At 40.2% G+C, this 13,500-nt stretch overlaps 1 protein-coding gene and 1 long non-coding RNA gene across 11 annotated transcripts in view; one reads left to right on the top strand and one right to left on the bottom strand.

Annotated features, from left to right (window-relative positions):
* The window catches only part of NTRK3 (neurotrophic receptor tyrosine kinase 3), a 956,517-nt gene extending 955,876 nt beyond the window's left edge, over positions 1-641 (bottom strand). For 4 of the 10 annotated variants that reach the window (XM_073568724.1, XM_073568723.1, XM_073568725.1 and 1 more), the window contains exon 1: positions 447-640. The gene's annotated coding sequence lies outside the window, so the exon portion shown is untranslated. Of the gene's footprint in view, positions 1-426 lie in introns of all 10 variants that reach the window. The other 6 variants (XM_073568721.1, XM_073568726.1, XM_073568727.1 and 3 more) reach the window with 4 other exon arrangements.
* LOC141084204 (uncharacterized) overlaps positions 1-13,500 on the top strand; it is a 72,685-nt gene that overhangs the window by 3,429 nt on the left and 55,756 nt on the right. The window lies entirely within an intron of this gene.

The following is a 13,500-nucleotide window of genomic DNA, read 5'->3' as shown; positions in this document are numbered from 1 at the left end:
TTTTTCACTTTCCAAAATCAAATGCTAAAAAAAAATGACACCGATTCTTTTTCTACAGAGGATGAGGCTGCGTGGGAACTAAGGACGGGACATGATGTGGCTCAAGTAAAATGAATCCGACACATCCAGATCTGCATTAAATGTCCAAAATGATTCGAATTTCATGGAAAAAAAAAAGAAAGAGAAGGAAAAAGGCAACAGGGGCTGAGAGCCTACAGCATGTTGCAATGGGCTGGAGGAAGCAAATTAAGATGCATGATGCATTTTTGGCAAGCGCAGCACCCTAAGTAGATCCCAGCAATGCTTAATTTGCTGTGCCCTCCATCAATGAATGGTCCCTTAGATGCCGCTATATGAACTGTTCGGATTCTTTTCCTAGATGCAGGCACACAAGAGAATAGAAAGACACACACAGAAGATACACACAATGATAACGCAAGATGGACCTGCTAATGGGGGATACAGGTGCGCGCCACTCTCAGACCCTGCAGATTGTAGCTCCAAACGCGAACTGCTGTCTCTTGTCCAAAGGAAAAGGGAGAAAAAAAAAGGTGGGAGTCTCAGCTGTTTACTGAGAGCCAGAGAATCAAAGCTGTGTGATCAGGATGAGGAGAGAGAGAGCGAGGGAGAGAGGGAGGAGAGTGGCAGCACACACACACTCACACACCAAAACTAATTCTCTATGCAGTATGATGAAAAGGAGGACAGCGTGAAAAAATCCCCTTTATCCTAATCCCCTACTTCATAGACACTTGTGGGATTCCATCTCTACACCCTGCATTGTAACCCTACAAACCCTGCACCATTCTGTGCATCCATAAACAGCACAGATTAGATACAGATTGCAGAATATATATCATAGTGCAAGAGGACGTCAACTAATGCCGGGCGCGCTTTACCGTTTACGTTCTGTTGGCTTACATATAGCTAAAATGATTACATCGATGATATATCCGGCCGTAGATTTTTTACTTATTTCACAATGCAGTTTCTCTATGTTACTTTCAAAAGTGAAGACAAATCTAATCTCACGATTGTAATAAGTAAATACCAAAAGATTAATGAATAGCTGATGAAGGACATGTGGACAGTCTACAGACAATGTAAATGATGAATTATTACACTTCAGACTTCTGTGCAGTTGCCTATATTCACCATTTGGTGGCAGCGGTTAGTGTATGGTCAATCAGAGCTGCCGTCTCATTTAACAGTGAATTGGCCATACAAGTAATAAGTATTAATCAGATTTACTACTGTGTTATCCAGTGTTATGTGCATTGGTCCAAATTGCACTAGGTTGGACTATAGCTATATTTATTCTTCTTATGCTTACCTATTATCTGGAAAGATTTCCATGAATGTTCCATCTCGGACTGGCCCTCACCACATTATATGAGCAGTAGTTGGCACATTATACGTGATCCATTATATACAGGCAGTAGCTCATAATTCATTTAAGAAACTACCCAATTTATTATAAAGTAAATCTATGAATCTGGATAATATAATATTTGCATGTAGCTGAACAGTGAAACCCAACTGCCAATGTTACTGGTGGGCACCTCGCACCCTAGTGCAACATTGTGAATATCTGCAGTCAGAGAGGGTAGGAGACAGAGATCTTTATCCTGTAGGTTGTCCCCTATATTTGCTGCAGTTTTTAAAGCTGTATATATGTGTAATTGATTATGTGGATGCATAACACTGGTCAACAGCATTTTTGGTGCCAAAGATATTTCATCGAATTTAGGGTATTTTTGGGGTGCTGATTCTGAATATGTCATCAGTTTTGCCAGATTGGCTCAAGTTTTTGAGATTTTTGGTATCTTATTTATAGCACTTGTTGGTAAATGCGACGCATCATCTCATTAATTTCTTTGGATTAGTACTTGAACTGAGCAGTTCTCAATATAGTTTTGTGTTAATTAGTGTTCTAAAAGTTTGTTCATAGCTTGATTTTTGCACTAACTTTATGTTGTTGTCTGTTTTCCAGTGAAAAGCATGAACTCATCAAGAAGAAGTTGTCTTAACGATCCAGACTCATTCTGTTACATTTGTGGTGAATACACACTGCCAAAACATAGAAGAAACATAACAGACTTCGTAAAAAAAGTGTATTTTGCCTATTTTGGGGTTATGCTTGGGGACCAAGACAAGTTTTGGGCACCACACATAGTGTGCAAAGCATGTATCGAATTATTACGAAAATGGAGCAAAGGACAAAGAAAAAGCTTCAAATTTGGTGTTCCAATGGTGTGGAGAGAGCCAAAAAATCATCATGATGACTGTTATTTATGGTAAACACAGGTACAGGCACATCTTCACAATGAGGGACAGGCCTTCTTGCAGATTCCATGTTACTCCCATTTTCGTTTCTTATGCTTATTGAATCCTTGCACTTGCACTGCACAGAAATAACAGTCATCATGATGATTTTTTGGCTCTCTCCACACCATTGGAACACCAAATTTGAAGCTTTTTCTTTGTCCTTTGCTCCATTTTCGTAATAATTCGATACATGCTTTGCACACTATGTGTGGTGCCCAAAACTTGTCTTGGTCCCCAAGCATAACCCCAAAATAGGCAAAATACACTTTTTTTACGAAGTCTGTTATGTTTCTTCTATGTTTTGGCAGTGTATATTCACCACAAATGTAACAGAATGAGTCTGGATCGTTAAGACAACTTCTTCATGATGAGTTCATGCTTTTCACTGGAAAACAGACAACAACATAAAGTTAGTGCAAAAATCAAGCTATGAACAAACTTTTAGAACACTAATTAACACAAAACTATATTGAGAACTGCTCAGTTCAAGTACTAATCCAAAGAAATTAATGAGATGATGCGTCGCATTTACCAACAAGTGCTATAAATAAGATACCAAAAATCTCAAAAACTTGAGCCAATCTGGCAAAACTGATGACATATTCAGAATCAGCACCCCAAAAATACCCCAAATTCATTAAAATATTTTGGACACCAGAAAAAAAAATTTTTTTCGTTGACCTGTGTAATACATTGGTGGATTACAAAGATAATTGACCCTGGACTGTTCCCCTAAGTTTAGAGGCCGCTACTGTTTTTATTTGTTCTTGAATTGCATTCTACCATTACCTGTTGGTGGGAAATTCTCTTGTAAGGACTGGTCACAATGGTCTTGGGACATGGCTTCTGATGTTACAATATTAATATACCATTTAGGGGATAATTTAGGTTTGAGAGTTGTTGGCCTGTAGTTTCATGTGACCTCTTGTTGCCGGGTGGCAACTACCACAGAGCAAAAAGCTAAACCTTTGCTTGAGAGTATCACAGTATTCTGATTTCAAGTGGTCAGGTTGAAGCCAAAAGTTCCCTGCATTAGATGTCCAGGCAAATAGCGAGGTCCAAAGTTTTGGAGAAGTGAATCCTCCTACATGTTAGCGATAGTGAGACTTGAAACCAATCAAGACTCAAGTAAACCAGAGATAAATGTCAGCAAGCCACAAGGTTACTAAAGGTAAGCCACCAGTAGAAGTCCACCTATGCACGTAAATATTGTCCACGTTTTGTGGCACCTTCTGAGTATGACTGTGATTATAATGCTGTTTTGGATGAATAAACATTAGCTTTAGTGTCTCTTTAGATGTGAAACTTCTTAGCTTTTGTGCTTCTTCAGAGAAAGTAAAAACAAAAGGTTGCTGCATTTATATATTGTCTCTGTCTATTCTTTTAGTACCAAGTGCACCAAGTGGCCAGAATAGGCCACATCTCTGAGCATGAGCCTTCAGCATCTCAGGCACTGATATCGTACCTGCATAGCCCCAGCTGTGACTACACTCATTACTCTTAGAGATAAATGAGTGTTGTCATTCCTGCTTATAAAGGGCTATGTCCCTACACACTGACAGTGTCCACTTACCGCTGACAGTATGAAGCTGTCTAGGGACATGTACTTTTGACTAGAGGAGTGGTAACACCCAGTTGTCCATTAGGCTATGGCTTTATGGAGGCTTATAATTAAATAGAAAATTTTACTGTAAGAAACATGTCAGGAGCGGTGACAGAACCTCAATAAATCCAGAGGCTCAAAATTGACATTTTTTTGACTGTAGACATTGTGAAAAACAGTAATTACCGTAATGCTGCAGACACAATATGTCATCCCAAAATTTTAATAAATAAAGATAACAAATGGAAAACATTACTACTAAGAACTTGTTTACTTGTAGAATTTATCATAGCTGCTGGATGCTGAAAATCAGTTTACATGTTGAGGACACAAGCTTCCTCAGGATCCCGGGAAGTACATAGTACTCTTCTTTTGTCTATACACCACTCCTGTAAGACAAATCAGCATCAGATTTTGTTTCCAATACCATCTCTATGCTGATGACACCCAATTATACACATCGTCTCATGACGTCACCCCCACATCACTACAAAATTCCAGTAATTGTCTATTTGCTGTATCTAACATGTCCTCCCTCATCCTAAAATTGAATCTGTCAAAAACTGAACTCCTAGTGTTTCCCCCACCTACTAACCTACCCAAACCTGAAATTGCCATCTCTTTGTGTAGTTCTACCATATCTTCCAAGCAGCATGCTCTCTGTTTTGGAGTGATATTTGATTCAGCTCTTTCATTTATTCCCTATTTCAGATTACTTGCTCACACATTTCATCTACACCTCAAAAACATCTCTAGAATTCAACCTTTCCTTACCTTTGACTCTACAAAAACTCTTACTACTACTCTGCTTCTGAGTAGTTCAAGGAAAAAATTGTTGACGTCTGATTTTTAGCCAAGTGTCGGATCAAAAACAACACAGCAAGTCTATGAGTTTGTGGAAAACTTCTGACCGCACTCAGAAAACATCGGAGTGTAGTCTGATTTTCATGAACTGACAGAATGGAGGTGGAAAAGCTTTTATTTTATTTTCTCCACTTCCAAAAAAAACTGATCCCATTCTAATCAAACTCTTCTTAGAAAAATTTCACTGTTTTTCTCTCCTGCAATTTGCAAAATATAATCAAAACATATGAAACTCAAAATGGTATGAAAAAAAACACAAAGTAGGCATGCAAAAAAATAAACATAAAACAGTTCCAGTGCTGGGATAATAAAAAAAAACTAATAAATGTCATAAATTGGTGCAAAAAAGTTTCTCACACAATATTTGAATTCTTAAGCAAGTAATGTATTTATATGTAAGAAGATGAGTCAAGACGGAGTCAGCGGTGTGCAGTGCCCTTTAAGGCCGGAACTATCAGGGCTGTCACCACTGTTGGTGGGATAGTCTTCCTCAAAAAAGGAGAGACCATCCTGTCAGATGGTGGGGTGGCGTGGGGTACAAAAGGAGACCTGAGCTTGGGAACGGGGATGACTTGGCGGGAAAGCGACAGGAGACGGTTGACTCCCTCTCTGCAACTTATACTGACAGCTCCACTTTTCCCAGACCTCTGTGTGCTGACCTTAAGACTTCTCATGACACTATTAAGTTACTGTCTGTACCCGCACTGTTGGATACCCCTGTTTTACCCAAGATACGGGATCAAATATTTAGAGACTACTCCGAAAGACCACGGGCTGTCGCGGCTTGTACACGTGCTCACGACCCATGTCCGGGGCCGGCACCATTTCTGAGGCATCCACGTAAAGGACTATTTCCACATTCCAGCGCACCCAAGACAAGCAGGACTGAATCCATTAGCACTGTTGGGCGGAAGTGTTACTCGTTTCACTGTAGCAGAGCCAGAGACTTTGTGCATAATTTGAGATGCTGCCGGGAGATTTTCCAGCCTTCCCCTTGCCAGAACTGCAACCAATAAGTGTCATGTTTATTTTGTATATTCTTTTGCTGATTGCCTTTGCCTCCCTGCATGGAGTATTACTTGTTATTGATTGTTCAGTAAATCCTTGTTAACCCTTTGTTAACCCCTTCTCTGTCTCCGGTTACTCACTGAATCGCACAAACTGTTTGTCCCTTACATATATACAGTATATATAAAAAACTTCCTAATCACCCCCCAATGGGGGTGATCTTTTTTTTATCCATCCTCATTCTCGGGTCCTCAGCCAGAGGCCTGGGAGTTTGAGGGATCTGCGCGGGATCTTAGTTGTTTCCAGCATTGCGCTTTTCTGGACAGAGAGCTCAGTTGTTGCTCATGGGATCTGTTGTAGCCCTTTTTCCAACTTAGGGGTCACTGCTCCAAATGCTCCTATCACAACTGAAATCACTGTTGCCTTCACCTTCCACATCTTCTCCAGTTCTCCTCTGAGACCCTGGTATTTCTCCAGCTTCTCATATTCCTTCTTTCTGATGTTTCTGTCACTTGGCACTGCCACATCTATTATCATTGCTGTCTTCTTTTCTGTGTGTACTATCACAATACCTGGTTGGTTAGCCAACACCTGCTTATCCGTCTGGATCTTGAAGTCCCACAGGATTTTAGCCCTTTCATTCTCCACCACTTTTTCTGGGGTCTCCCACCTTGACTTAGGGGGACTTAGCCCATATGCTGTGCAGAGTTTCCTGTAAGCAATGTCTTGGTTGTGGCGTTCAATATACGCTGCTCCCCCTTACATTTTGTATCCTGCCACTATGTGTTGGACTGCTTCTGAGGCTTCTTTGCATAGTATGCATCTTGGGTCTTGTCTTGTGTGGCAGATTACTGCTTCTATGGATCTGATACTTAATGCTTGCTCTTGTGCCGCTATGATTAGTGCCTCTGTGCTGTCTCGGAGTACAGTTTTCTCCAGCCATTGGTAGGATTTCTCCATGTCTGCTACCTCCATTATCTGTCAGTCGTACATCCCATGCAGCGGCTTGTCTTGCCATGGTGTTTCATGTTCCTGTTCTTCCTTCCAGATCTGTTTTTGTTGCTGCCTTAGACTTTCTCTCAGCATGTCATCTTTTGATGCCATTTTTCTGATGTATTCCTGGATTCTCCTTGTTTCATTCGTGATGGTGGCTTGGATGCTTATCAAGCCTCAAATGAGAAATAAGATATATATATTTAAATTTTCCACTGACTTATTTAGGTGCAGCATAAAACAGGGTAGGGTTTGCAACATAAATACGGCCTTTCAGGCCCAAAAGGCCAACATAAGCAAATTTCACAGTCCATGTTGCTGCAGGGTTCCACCTGTTCAGAAAACAAACATAAGAAAGATAAAAAAGTTCAACTTTCCTATTCTTCACACATAGCTCTGGAGTTCACATCTACAAGCACTCCCAACAGTGAATGACTCAGAGGGCTGCCTGTTTACCCTCTAAACCACACCCTAAGGTGGAGATATGGTAAACAGTCTTCCACCCACTCTACAGCTGTTCACTAAACCTAGCCCTTAACATGGCTGGTTAACCCCTCTCATCACTTAGTGTGCTAAAGCATTTTTCTATGTTCATATCACTGAAGCTAACAGTCTCAGTGATGCATATCTTCCCTCCAGTATTTTACCAGTCACTTTGTCACAGTATAAATTGCCAGAATTGTACTGACCTGAAGGATCATTTTGTCAGGTCATTTTTGTCATGAATGCTGTAAGAACAAAAATAAAAAATGTTGATATTGAAGTTTTTTCATCATTTTATTATCCTACTTGGATTTTTTTTCTTCTTTTTCCATACATTGTATGGTGAAATAAATGGTGTCATACAAACCTACAATTAATCCTTAAACACTATGCATATATCAAAGGAAAAATGCACTTCTGGGAAGAAAGGAAGAAAGAAATGAATATTCAAGAACAAAAATGTATGCTTCCTCAAGGAGTTACTTCATGTACAATATATATATTTCCTACTGTAATTTTCACATTTAATTACATCGGCCTGGGTGACTAAGTGCAACGGTGCGCCAGTTGACAGCTGGCTATTATGGTACTTTACTTTAAAAGTCAGAATTTCAGTAGTAAAGTAGTAAATAGCTGCAATGTGACAAGAATATGAGCAAACAGAAAAAATATGGCTAGCACAGAGTAAAAGCATGAACTATAATAGCATTACTTTAAGTACATATCATGCAGCAGGAGATGTCACAGACACAACCCAATATAGAGGTGCAAAGGGTAATACAACAGAATGATGGTGAACCATGACAGCAGAAAGATGGTGAACAGCCAACTCCAAGAAGCAAGAACAAAACAACAAGGCTAAAGTGAGTTTAGAGAAACTCCAAAGGGATTTTACCTTACAGCGTTCTCAATTAGTAGAAATTTACAAAAAATATTTCTGTATCAAAATGGACTATGCAGTAAGAAAGAAGAGATTCTCATTACAGAACAAAATGAAAACCATCGCCATTAAGTGTAGATTGCAATAAATTTGTCCAATAGTACTGTTACCATAGTGAATAAACAGTTGTACAACAAATCAGTCTACAATACCCCTACTACCAAATAATTAGGTTAATGTGGTGGTTAGGAGTCAGAGATTGCTAGTTGACTGCCCCTTTGGAAAATGTAACAGCAGCCATTGGTGCAGTCAACCAGCGTGTTTGAAGACAGATCAAACTGTTACTTGAAGAAATAGAACTCAAGAAAACATACCACTTGTGTTTATTAATCCATTTTAAATGGTGCTAGCTATAAATATTTTGGTCAAGCAGATGAATAAGTTCATAGAGTATCGATATATACAGTCATATGTTAAAGTTTGGGCACCCCTATTAATGTTAACCTTTTTTCTTTATAACAATTTTGGTTTTTGCAACAGCTATTTCAGTTTCATATATCTAATAACTGATGGACTCAGTTATATTTCTGGATTCAAATGAGGTTTATTGTACTAACAGAAAATGTGCGATCTGCATTTAAACAAAATTTGACCAGTGCAAAAGTATGGGCACCTCAACATAAAAGTGACATTAATACTTCGTAGATCCTCCTTTTGCAAAAATAACAGCCTCTAGTCGCTTCCTGTAGCTATTAATGAGTTCCTGGATCCTGGATGAAGGTATTTGTGACCATTCCTGTTTACAAAACAATTCCAGTTCAGTTAAGTTTGATGGTCGCCGAGCATGGACAGCCCGCTTCAAATCATCCCACAGATGTTCAATGATATTCAGGTCTGGGGACTGGGATGGCCTTTCCAGAACATTGTAATTGTTCCTCTGCATGAATGCCTGAGTAGATTTGGAGCGGTGTTTTGGATCATTGTCTTGCTGAAATATCCATCCCCTGCGTAACTTCAACTTCGTCACTGATTCTTGCACATTATTGTCAAGAATCTGCTGATACTGATTTGAATCCATGCGACCCTCAACTTTAACAAGATTCCCGGTGCCGGCATTGGCCACACAGCCCCAAAGCATGATGGAAGCTCCACCAAATTTTACTGTGGGTAGCAAGTGTTTTTCTTGGAATGCTGTGTTTTTTAGCCTCCATGCATAACGCCTTTTTGTATGACCAAACAACTCAATCTTTGTTTCATCAGTCCACAGGACCTTCCTCCAAAATGTAACTGGCTTGTCCAAATGTGCATACCTCAGGCGACTCTGCTTGTGGCGTGCTTGCAGAAACGGCTTCTTTCGCATCACTCTCCCATACAGCTTCTCCTTGTGCAAAGTGCGCTGTATTGTTGACCGATGCACAGTGACACCATCTGCAGGAAGATGATGCTGCAGGTCTTTGGAGGTGGTCTGTGGATTGTCCTTGACTGTTCTCACCATTCTTCTTCTCTGCCTTTATGATATTTTTCTTGGCCTGACACTTCTGGGCATAACAAGAACTGTACCTGTGTTCTTCCATTTCCTTACTATGTTCCTCACAGTGGAAACTGACAGGTTAAATCTCTGAGACAACTTTTTGTATCCTACCCCTGAAAAGCTATGTTGAATAATCTTTGTTTTCAGATCATTTGAGAGTTGTTTTGAGGAGCCCATGATGCCACTCTTCATAGGAAAATCAAATAGGAGAACTACTTGCAAGTGGCCACCTTAAATACCTTTTCTCATGATTTGATACACCTGGCTATGAAGTTCAAAGCTCAATGAGGTTACAAAACCAATTTAGTGCTTCAGGAAGTCAGTAAAAAGTAGTTAGGAGTGTTCAAATCAAGAAAATGATAAGGGTGCCTATACTTTTGCACCGGTCAAATTTTGTTTAAATGCAGATTGCACATTTTCTGTTAGTACAATAAACATCATTTGAATCCAGAAATATAACTGAGTCCATCAGTTATTAGATATATGAAACTGAAATAGCTGTTGCAAAAACCAAAATTGTTATAAAGAAAAAAGGTTAACTTTAATAGGGGTGCCCAAACTTTAACATATGACTGTAGATCGACAGAGAGATACTGTACATTCATTATGTGGATAAAAATATTAGTTGACATGTCAATCATTAAATTCCAGTTTTTCATTCAGTCCCTTTGGCACAAGAGTATAAATACAATAACTTTGCTATGCAGTTGGCCTTTACCAATGTTTGTGAAAGAATAGTCTTCTATAGAGATCACTGAATTCTAATGTGGTACTGTAAAAGGATACTACCATTGTATAAACTAATCAATCCAATAGGTAGTCCAGCTCAGGCAGTGTGTTAAAAACTTTCAAATTTTATTAGAGAAATATCTTTAAAATAATCCTTTCAGCATAGAAGTCACAAGCCCCCAAAGTGGGAAGGGTTCTATGGGCAGACCGGTTTAGAACCTAACGGTTCCTAATCCTTGCATACCATCCTGAACAAAAAACAACCTTATATATCACCTCCTATCACAGTCATGTGATTGTTGTCTCATAATCACCATTAGTATTCTTCACCTGTTGTTCACACTTACTAATAGAAGGTAAGTGTTAACTTTGCTGGGAGAAGAGTGGGAAGCAGAGAGGTCTCCTGGTCAGGTGTGCCATCAGAAGGTGTCTGCTCAGAAAAAGCTTTTCCCAGCTGGGAACTCAGTTAATTTTAGTAATGCATCAATTTTGACTCCCTTTAGAAGCCAAACAAATTTCCCCCATTTTGCTTTTATAGTGAGGGTGTAAAATCATGTTTATCTGATAGTTATCTTTTGTCTTAATATTAATAATATATTTTTTATCCTGCAAACAATTTAACATGGTTAATTCACTTTCTACACTTCATTGCATCACAGTTATCATTGCCAGTGTCAGCTTGAATCCTTTCCTGTGCCTAGATTAACTTAAAATTCCCCTCCACATCCTTATCCTGCTGCTCATTCTCATCCAGATCATCATCCATAACCTGCTGCATGTATTATTGACCATGAAAGTCCCCAACAAATCCAGGGTCGTGATGAACATGTACAAGTTGCTGTTTTTACTCCATTCTCTGCTCTATCCTTGTAAGCAGGCTTGGACTGGCCCACCGGTGAATCTTGAATCCTCTGGTGGACCCCACTGCTAGCTCTGTCTAAAGGCCCCGTCACACTAAGGCTACTTTCACACATCAGGTTTTCGGCATCAGGCGCGATCCGGCGTCGTGCCGGAGCGCCGGATCCGTGCAAATATTTCGTAAAACCGGATGTGACGGATCCGTTTTTCTGCTGGATCCGTCTTGTTCTTGACAGACAAAACTGGATCCGTCTCATCCGGTTAATCCGGTTTTTGTTCCGTTTTTTGACGGATTACGCCGGATCCGGTTTTTAAAATTGACCCTTGTGGCCTTCCGAACGGGATTGGCTACTGAAAAACTATATATAGCGTGTTCCTACAGCCCTTCTTTGACAGGTTGTAGAGGAGAAAGTGCAGGTTGGAGAGAAGAGCAAGTTACTGGCGAAGATGGATGTTGTGATTGGAAATATTTTGAAGAATTTGGCGGATTTTACAGCGGAGGCGAATCATTTGAGGGTGATTGTTCTGGAGAAGGAGAGAGCAAGACAGCAGCGCATCAGGCATCGTCAACGACGTTTGTGGATCCACCCCATCACAGCCAAGAGAATGACGCGTGGGGTCTATTCTACACTCTGCATGGACCTTAGACGAAACCCGGATAAATTTTTTGGATATGTTAGGATGAAAATGGAGAATTTTGATTACTTGGTGGAGCGCATTGCACACCTCATAAGAAAAGCGGACACCTATTGCCGCTTCTCCGTTTCACCCGCAGAGCGTCTGATGGTGACTTTAAGGTAAGCCACATTTATTGGATGTGCTCGCATCAGAGCACACTTTCACTGCAATCTTGTTGGTGGTAGTTTGTATCTCCAAGTGTTATAGCTGAGTTTTGGTATGTAATGCTGTGATTTAAAACTAATTGATTGTTTTTTAATTCCCCACAGATTTCTTGCAACTGGAGAATCCCTTTCGTCACTGCATTTCCAGTACAGACTCGGGATTTCCACCATATCTGGAATAGTGAAGTACACATGCCGTGCACTGTGGGACTCCTTAGCTGAAGAGTTTTTACCAGAGCCCACAACAGAGAGGTGGATTGAAATTTCAGAAAAGTTTCAACAGATATGTCAGTTTCCGAACTGCTTGGGCGCTGTGGACGGGAAACATATCCGCATTGTAAAGCCAGCCGGAGCGGGATCTGAATATTTCAATTACAAGAAATATTTTTCCATTGTCCTCATGGCCATCGCTGATGCGGAATACAAATTTATTGCTGTTGATATCGGGGCCTATGGCCGCTCCAATGACTCTCAAGTTTTCAAACTGTCTGCCATGGGGCATAAACTGTATGGAAACACCTTCCAGTTCCCACCCCCTAGACCGCTGCCGCAAACATCTGGTCCACCTATGCCATTTGTCTGTGTAGGGGATGAAGCCTTCCAGCTGTCAGAACACCTTTTGAAACCGTACTCTAGCAGAGGATTGTCAAGAACAAAATGCATTTTTAATTACCGCCTCACAAGAGCAAGAAGAATGGTTGAATGCACCTTTCGTATTCTGACAGCCAAATGGCGGGTCCTATTGACTGCGATCAACCTCAAGACAGAAACTGTGGACGAGGTGATCAAAGCTTGCGTGGTACTCCACAATTTTGTTATCTGCAAGGAACCCATTTCCATTGAGGACACCTCTGAAGAAACCACCTTGCAAGATTACCATGACATTACCACTAGAAGTTCTGTGACGGTTTCAGTAATGAGGGACAATTTTGCACTATACTTTGTCACCTCAAGGCAGAGTACACTGGCAGGATGACAGAGTGTGAAAGATTTGTGCCCTTAACCAAACTTGTGTACCTTCTGTACCAACAGTATATACCTTTGCCAACCAAAGTTGGCTATCTTGTCATGGTCTACTATTTTTAGCTTTAGGCCACAGGTGTGTACCTGGTTGTGTTTTATGCTAAGTATTTCACCTTTTAACAAAAGTTGTGTACATTGTTAGGAAATCACCAACAATAAACACAACTTTTTAGGTGAAATACTTTGCTTCAAACACAACCAGGAACACAACTGTGGCAAAAAGGTAAAATGTACCCACAGTTATATACCTGGTTTTGAATACCTTTTTACCTTTGAAATACCCTGTATTTAACCTTTTTTTTAAACATAGTTCGCCGCAGAAAGAAATGACAGACAACCATTGTGAAACGATAATTTA

This window comes from Dendrobates tinctorius, unplaced genomic scaffold, assembly GCF_039654945.1.
Source record: "Dendrobates tinctorius isolate UK_male_01 unplaced genomic scaffold, ASM3965494v1 ptg000022l, whole genome shotgun sequence".
Lineage (NCBI taxonomy): Eukaryota > Metazoa > Chordata > Amphibia > Anura > Dendrobatidae > Dendrobates > Dendrobates tinctorius.
This window is presented reverse-complemented; position numbering and strand designations above follow the sequence as displayed.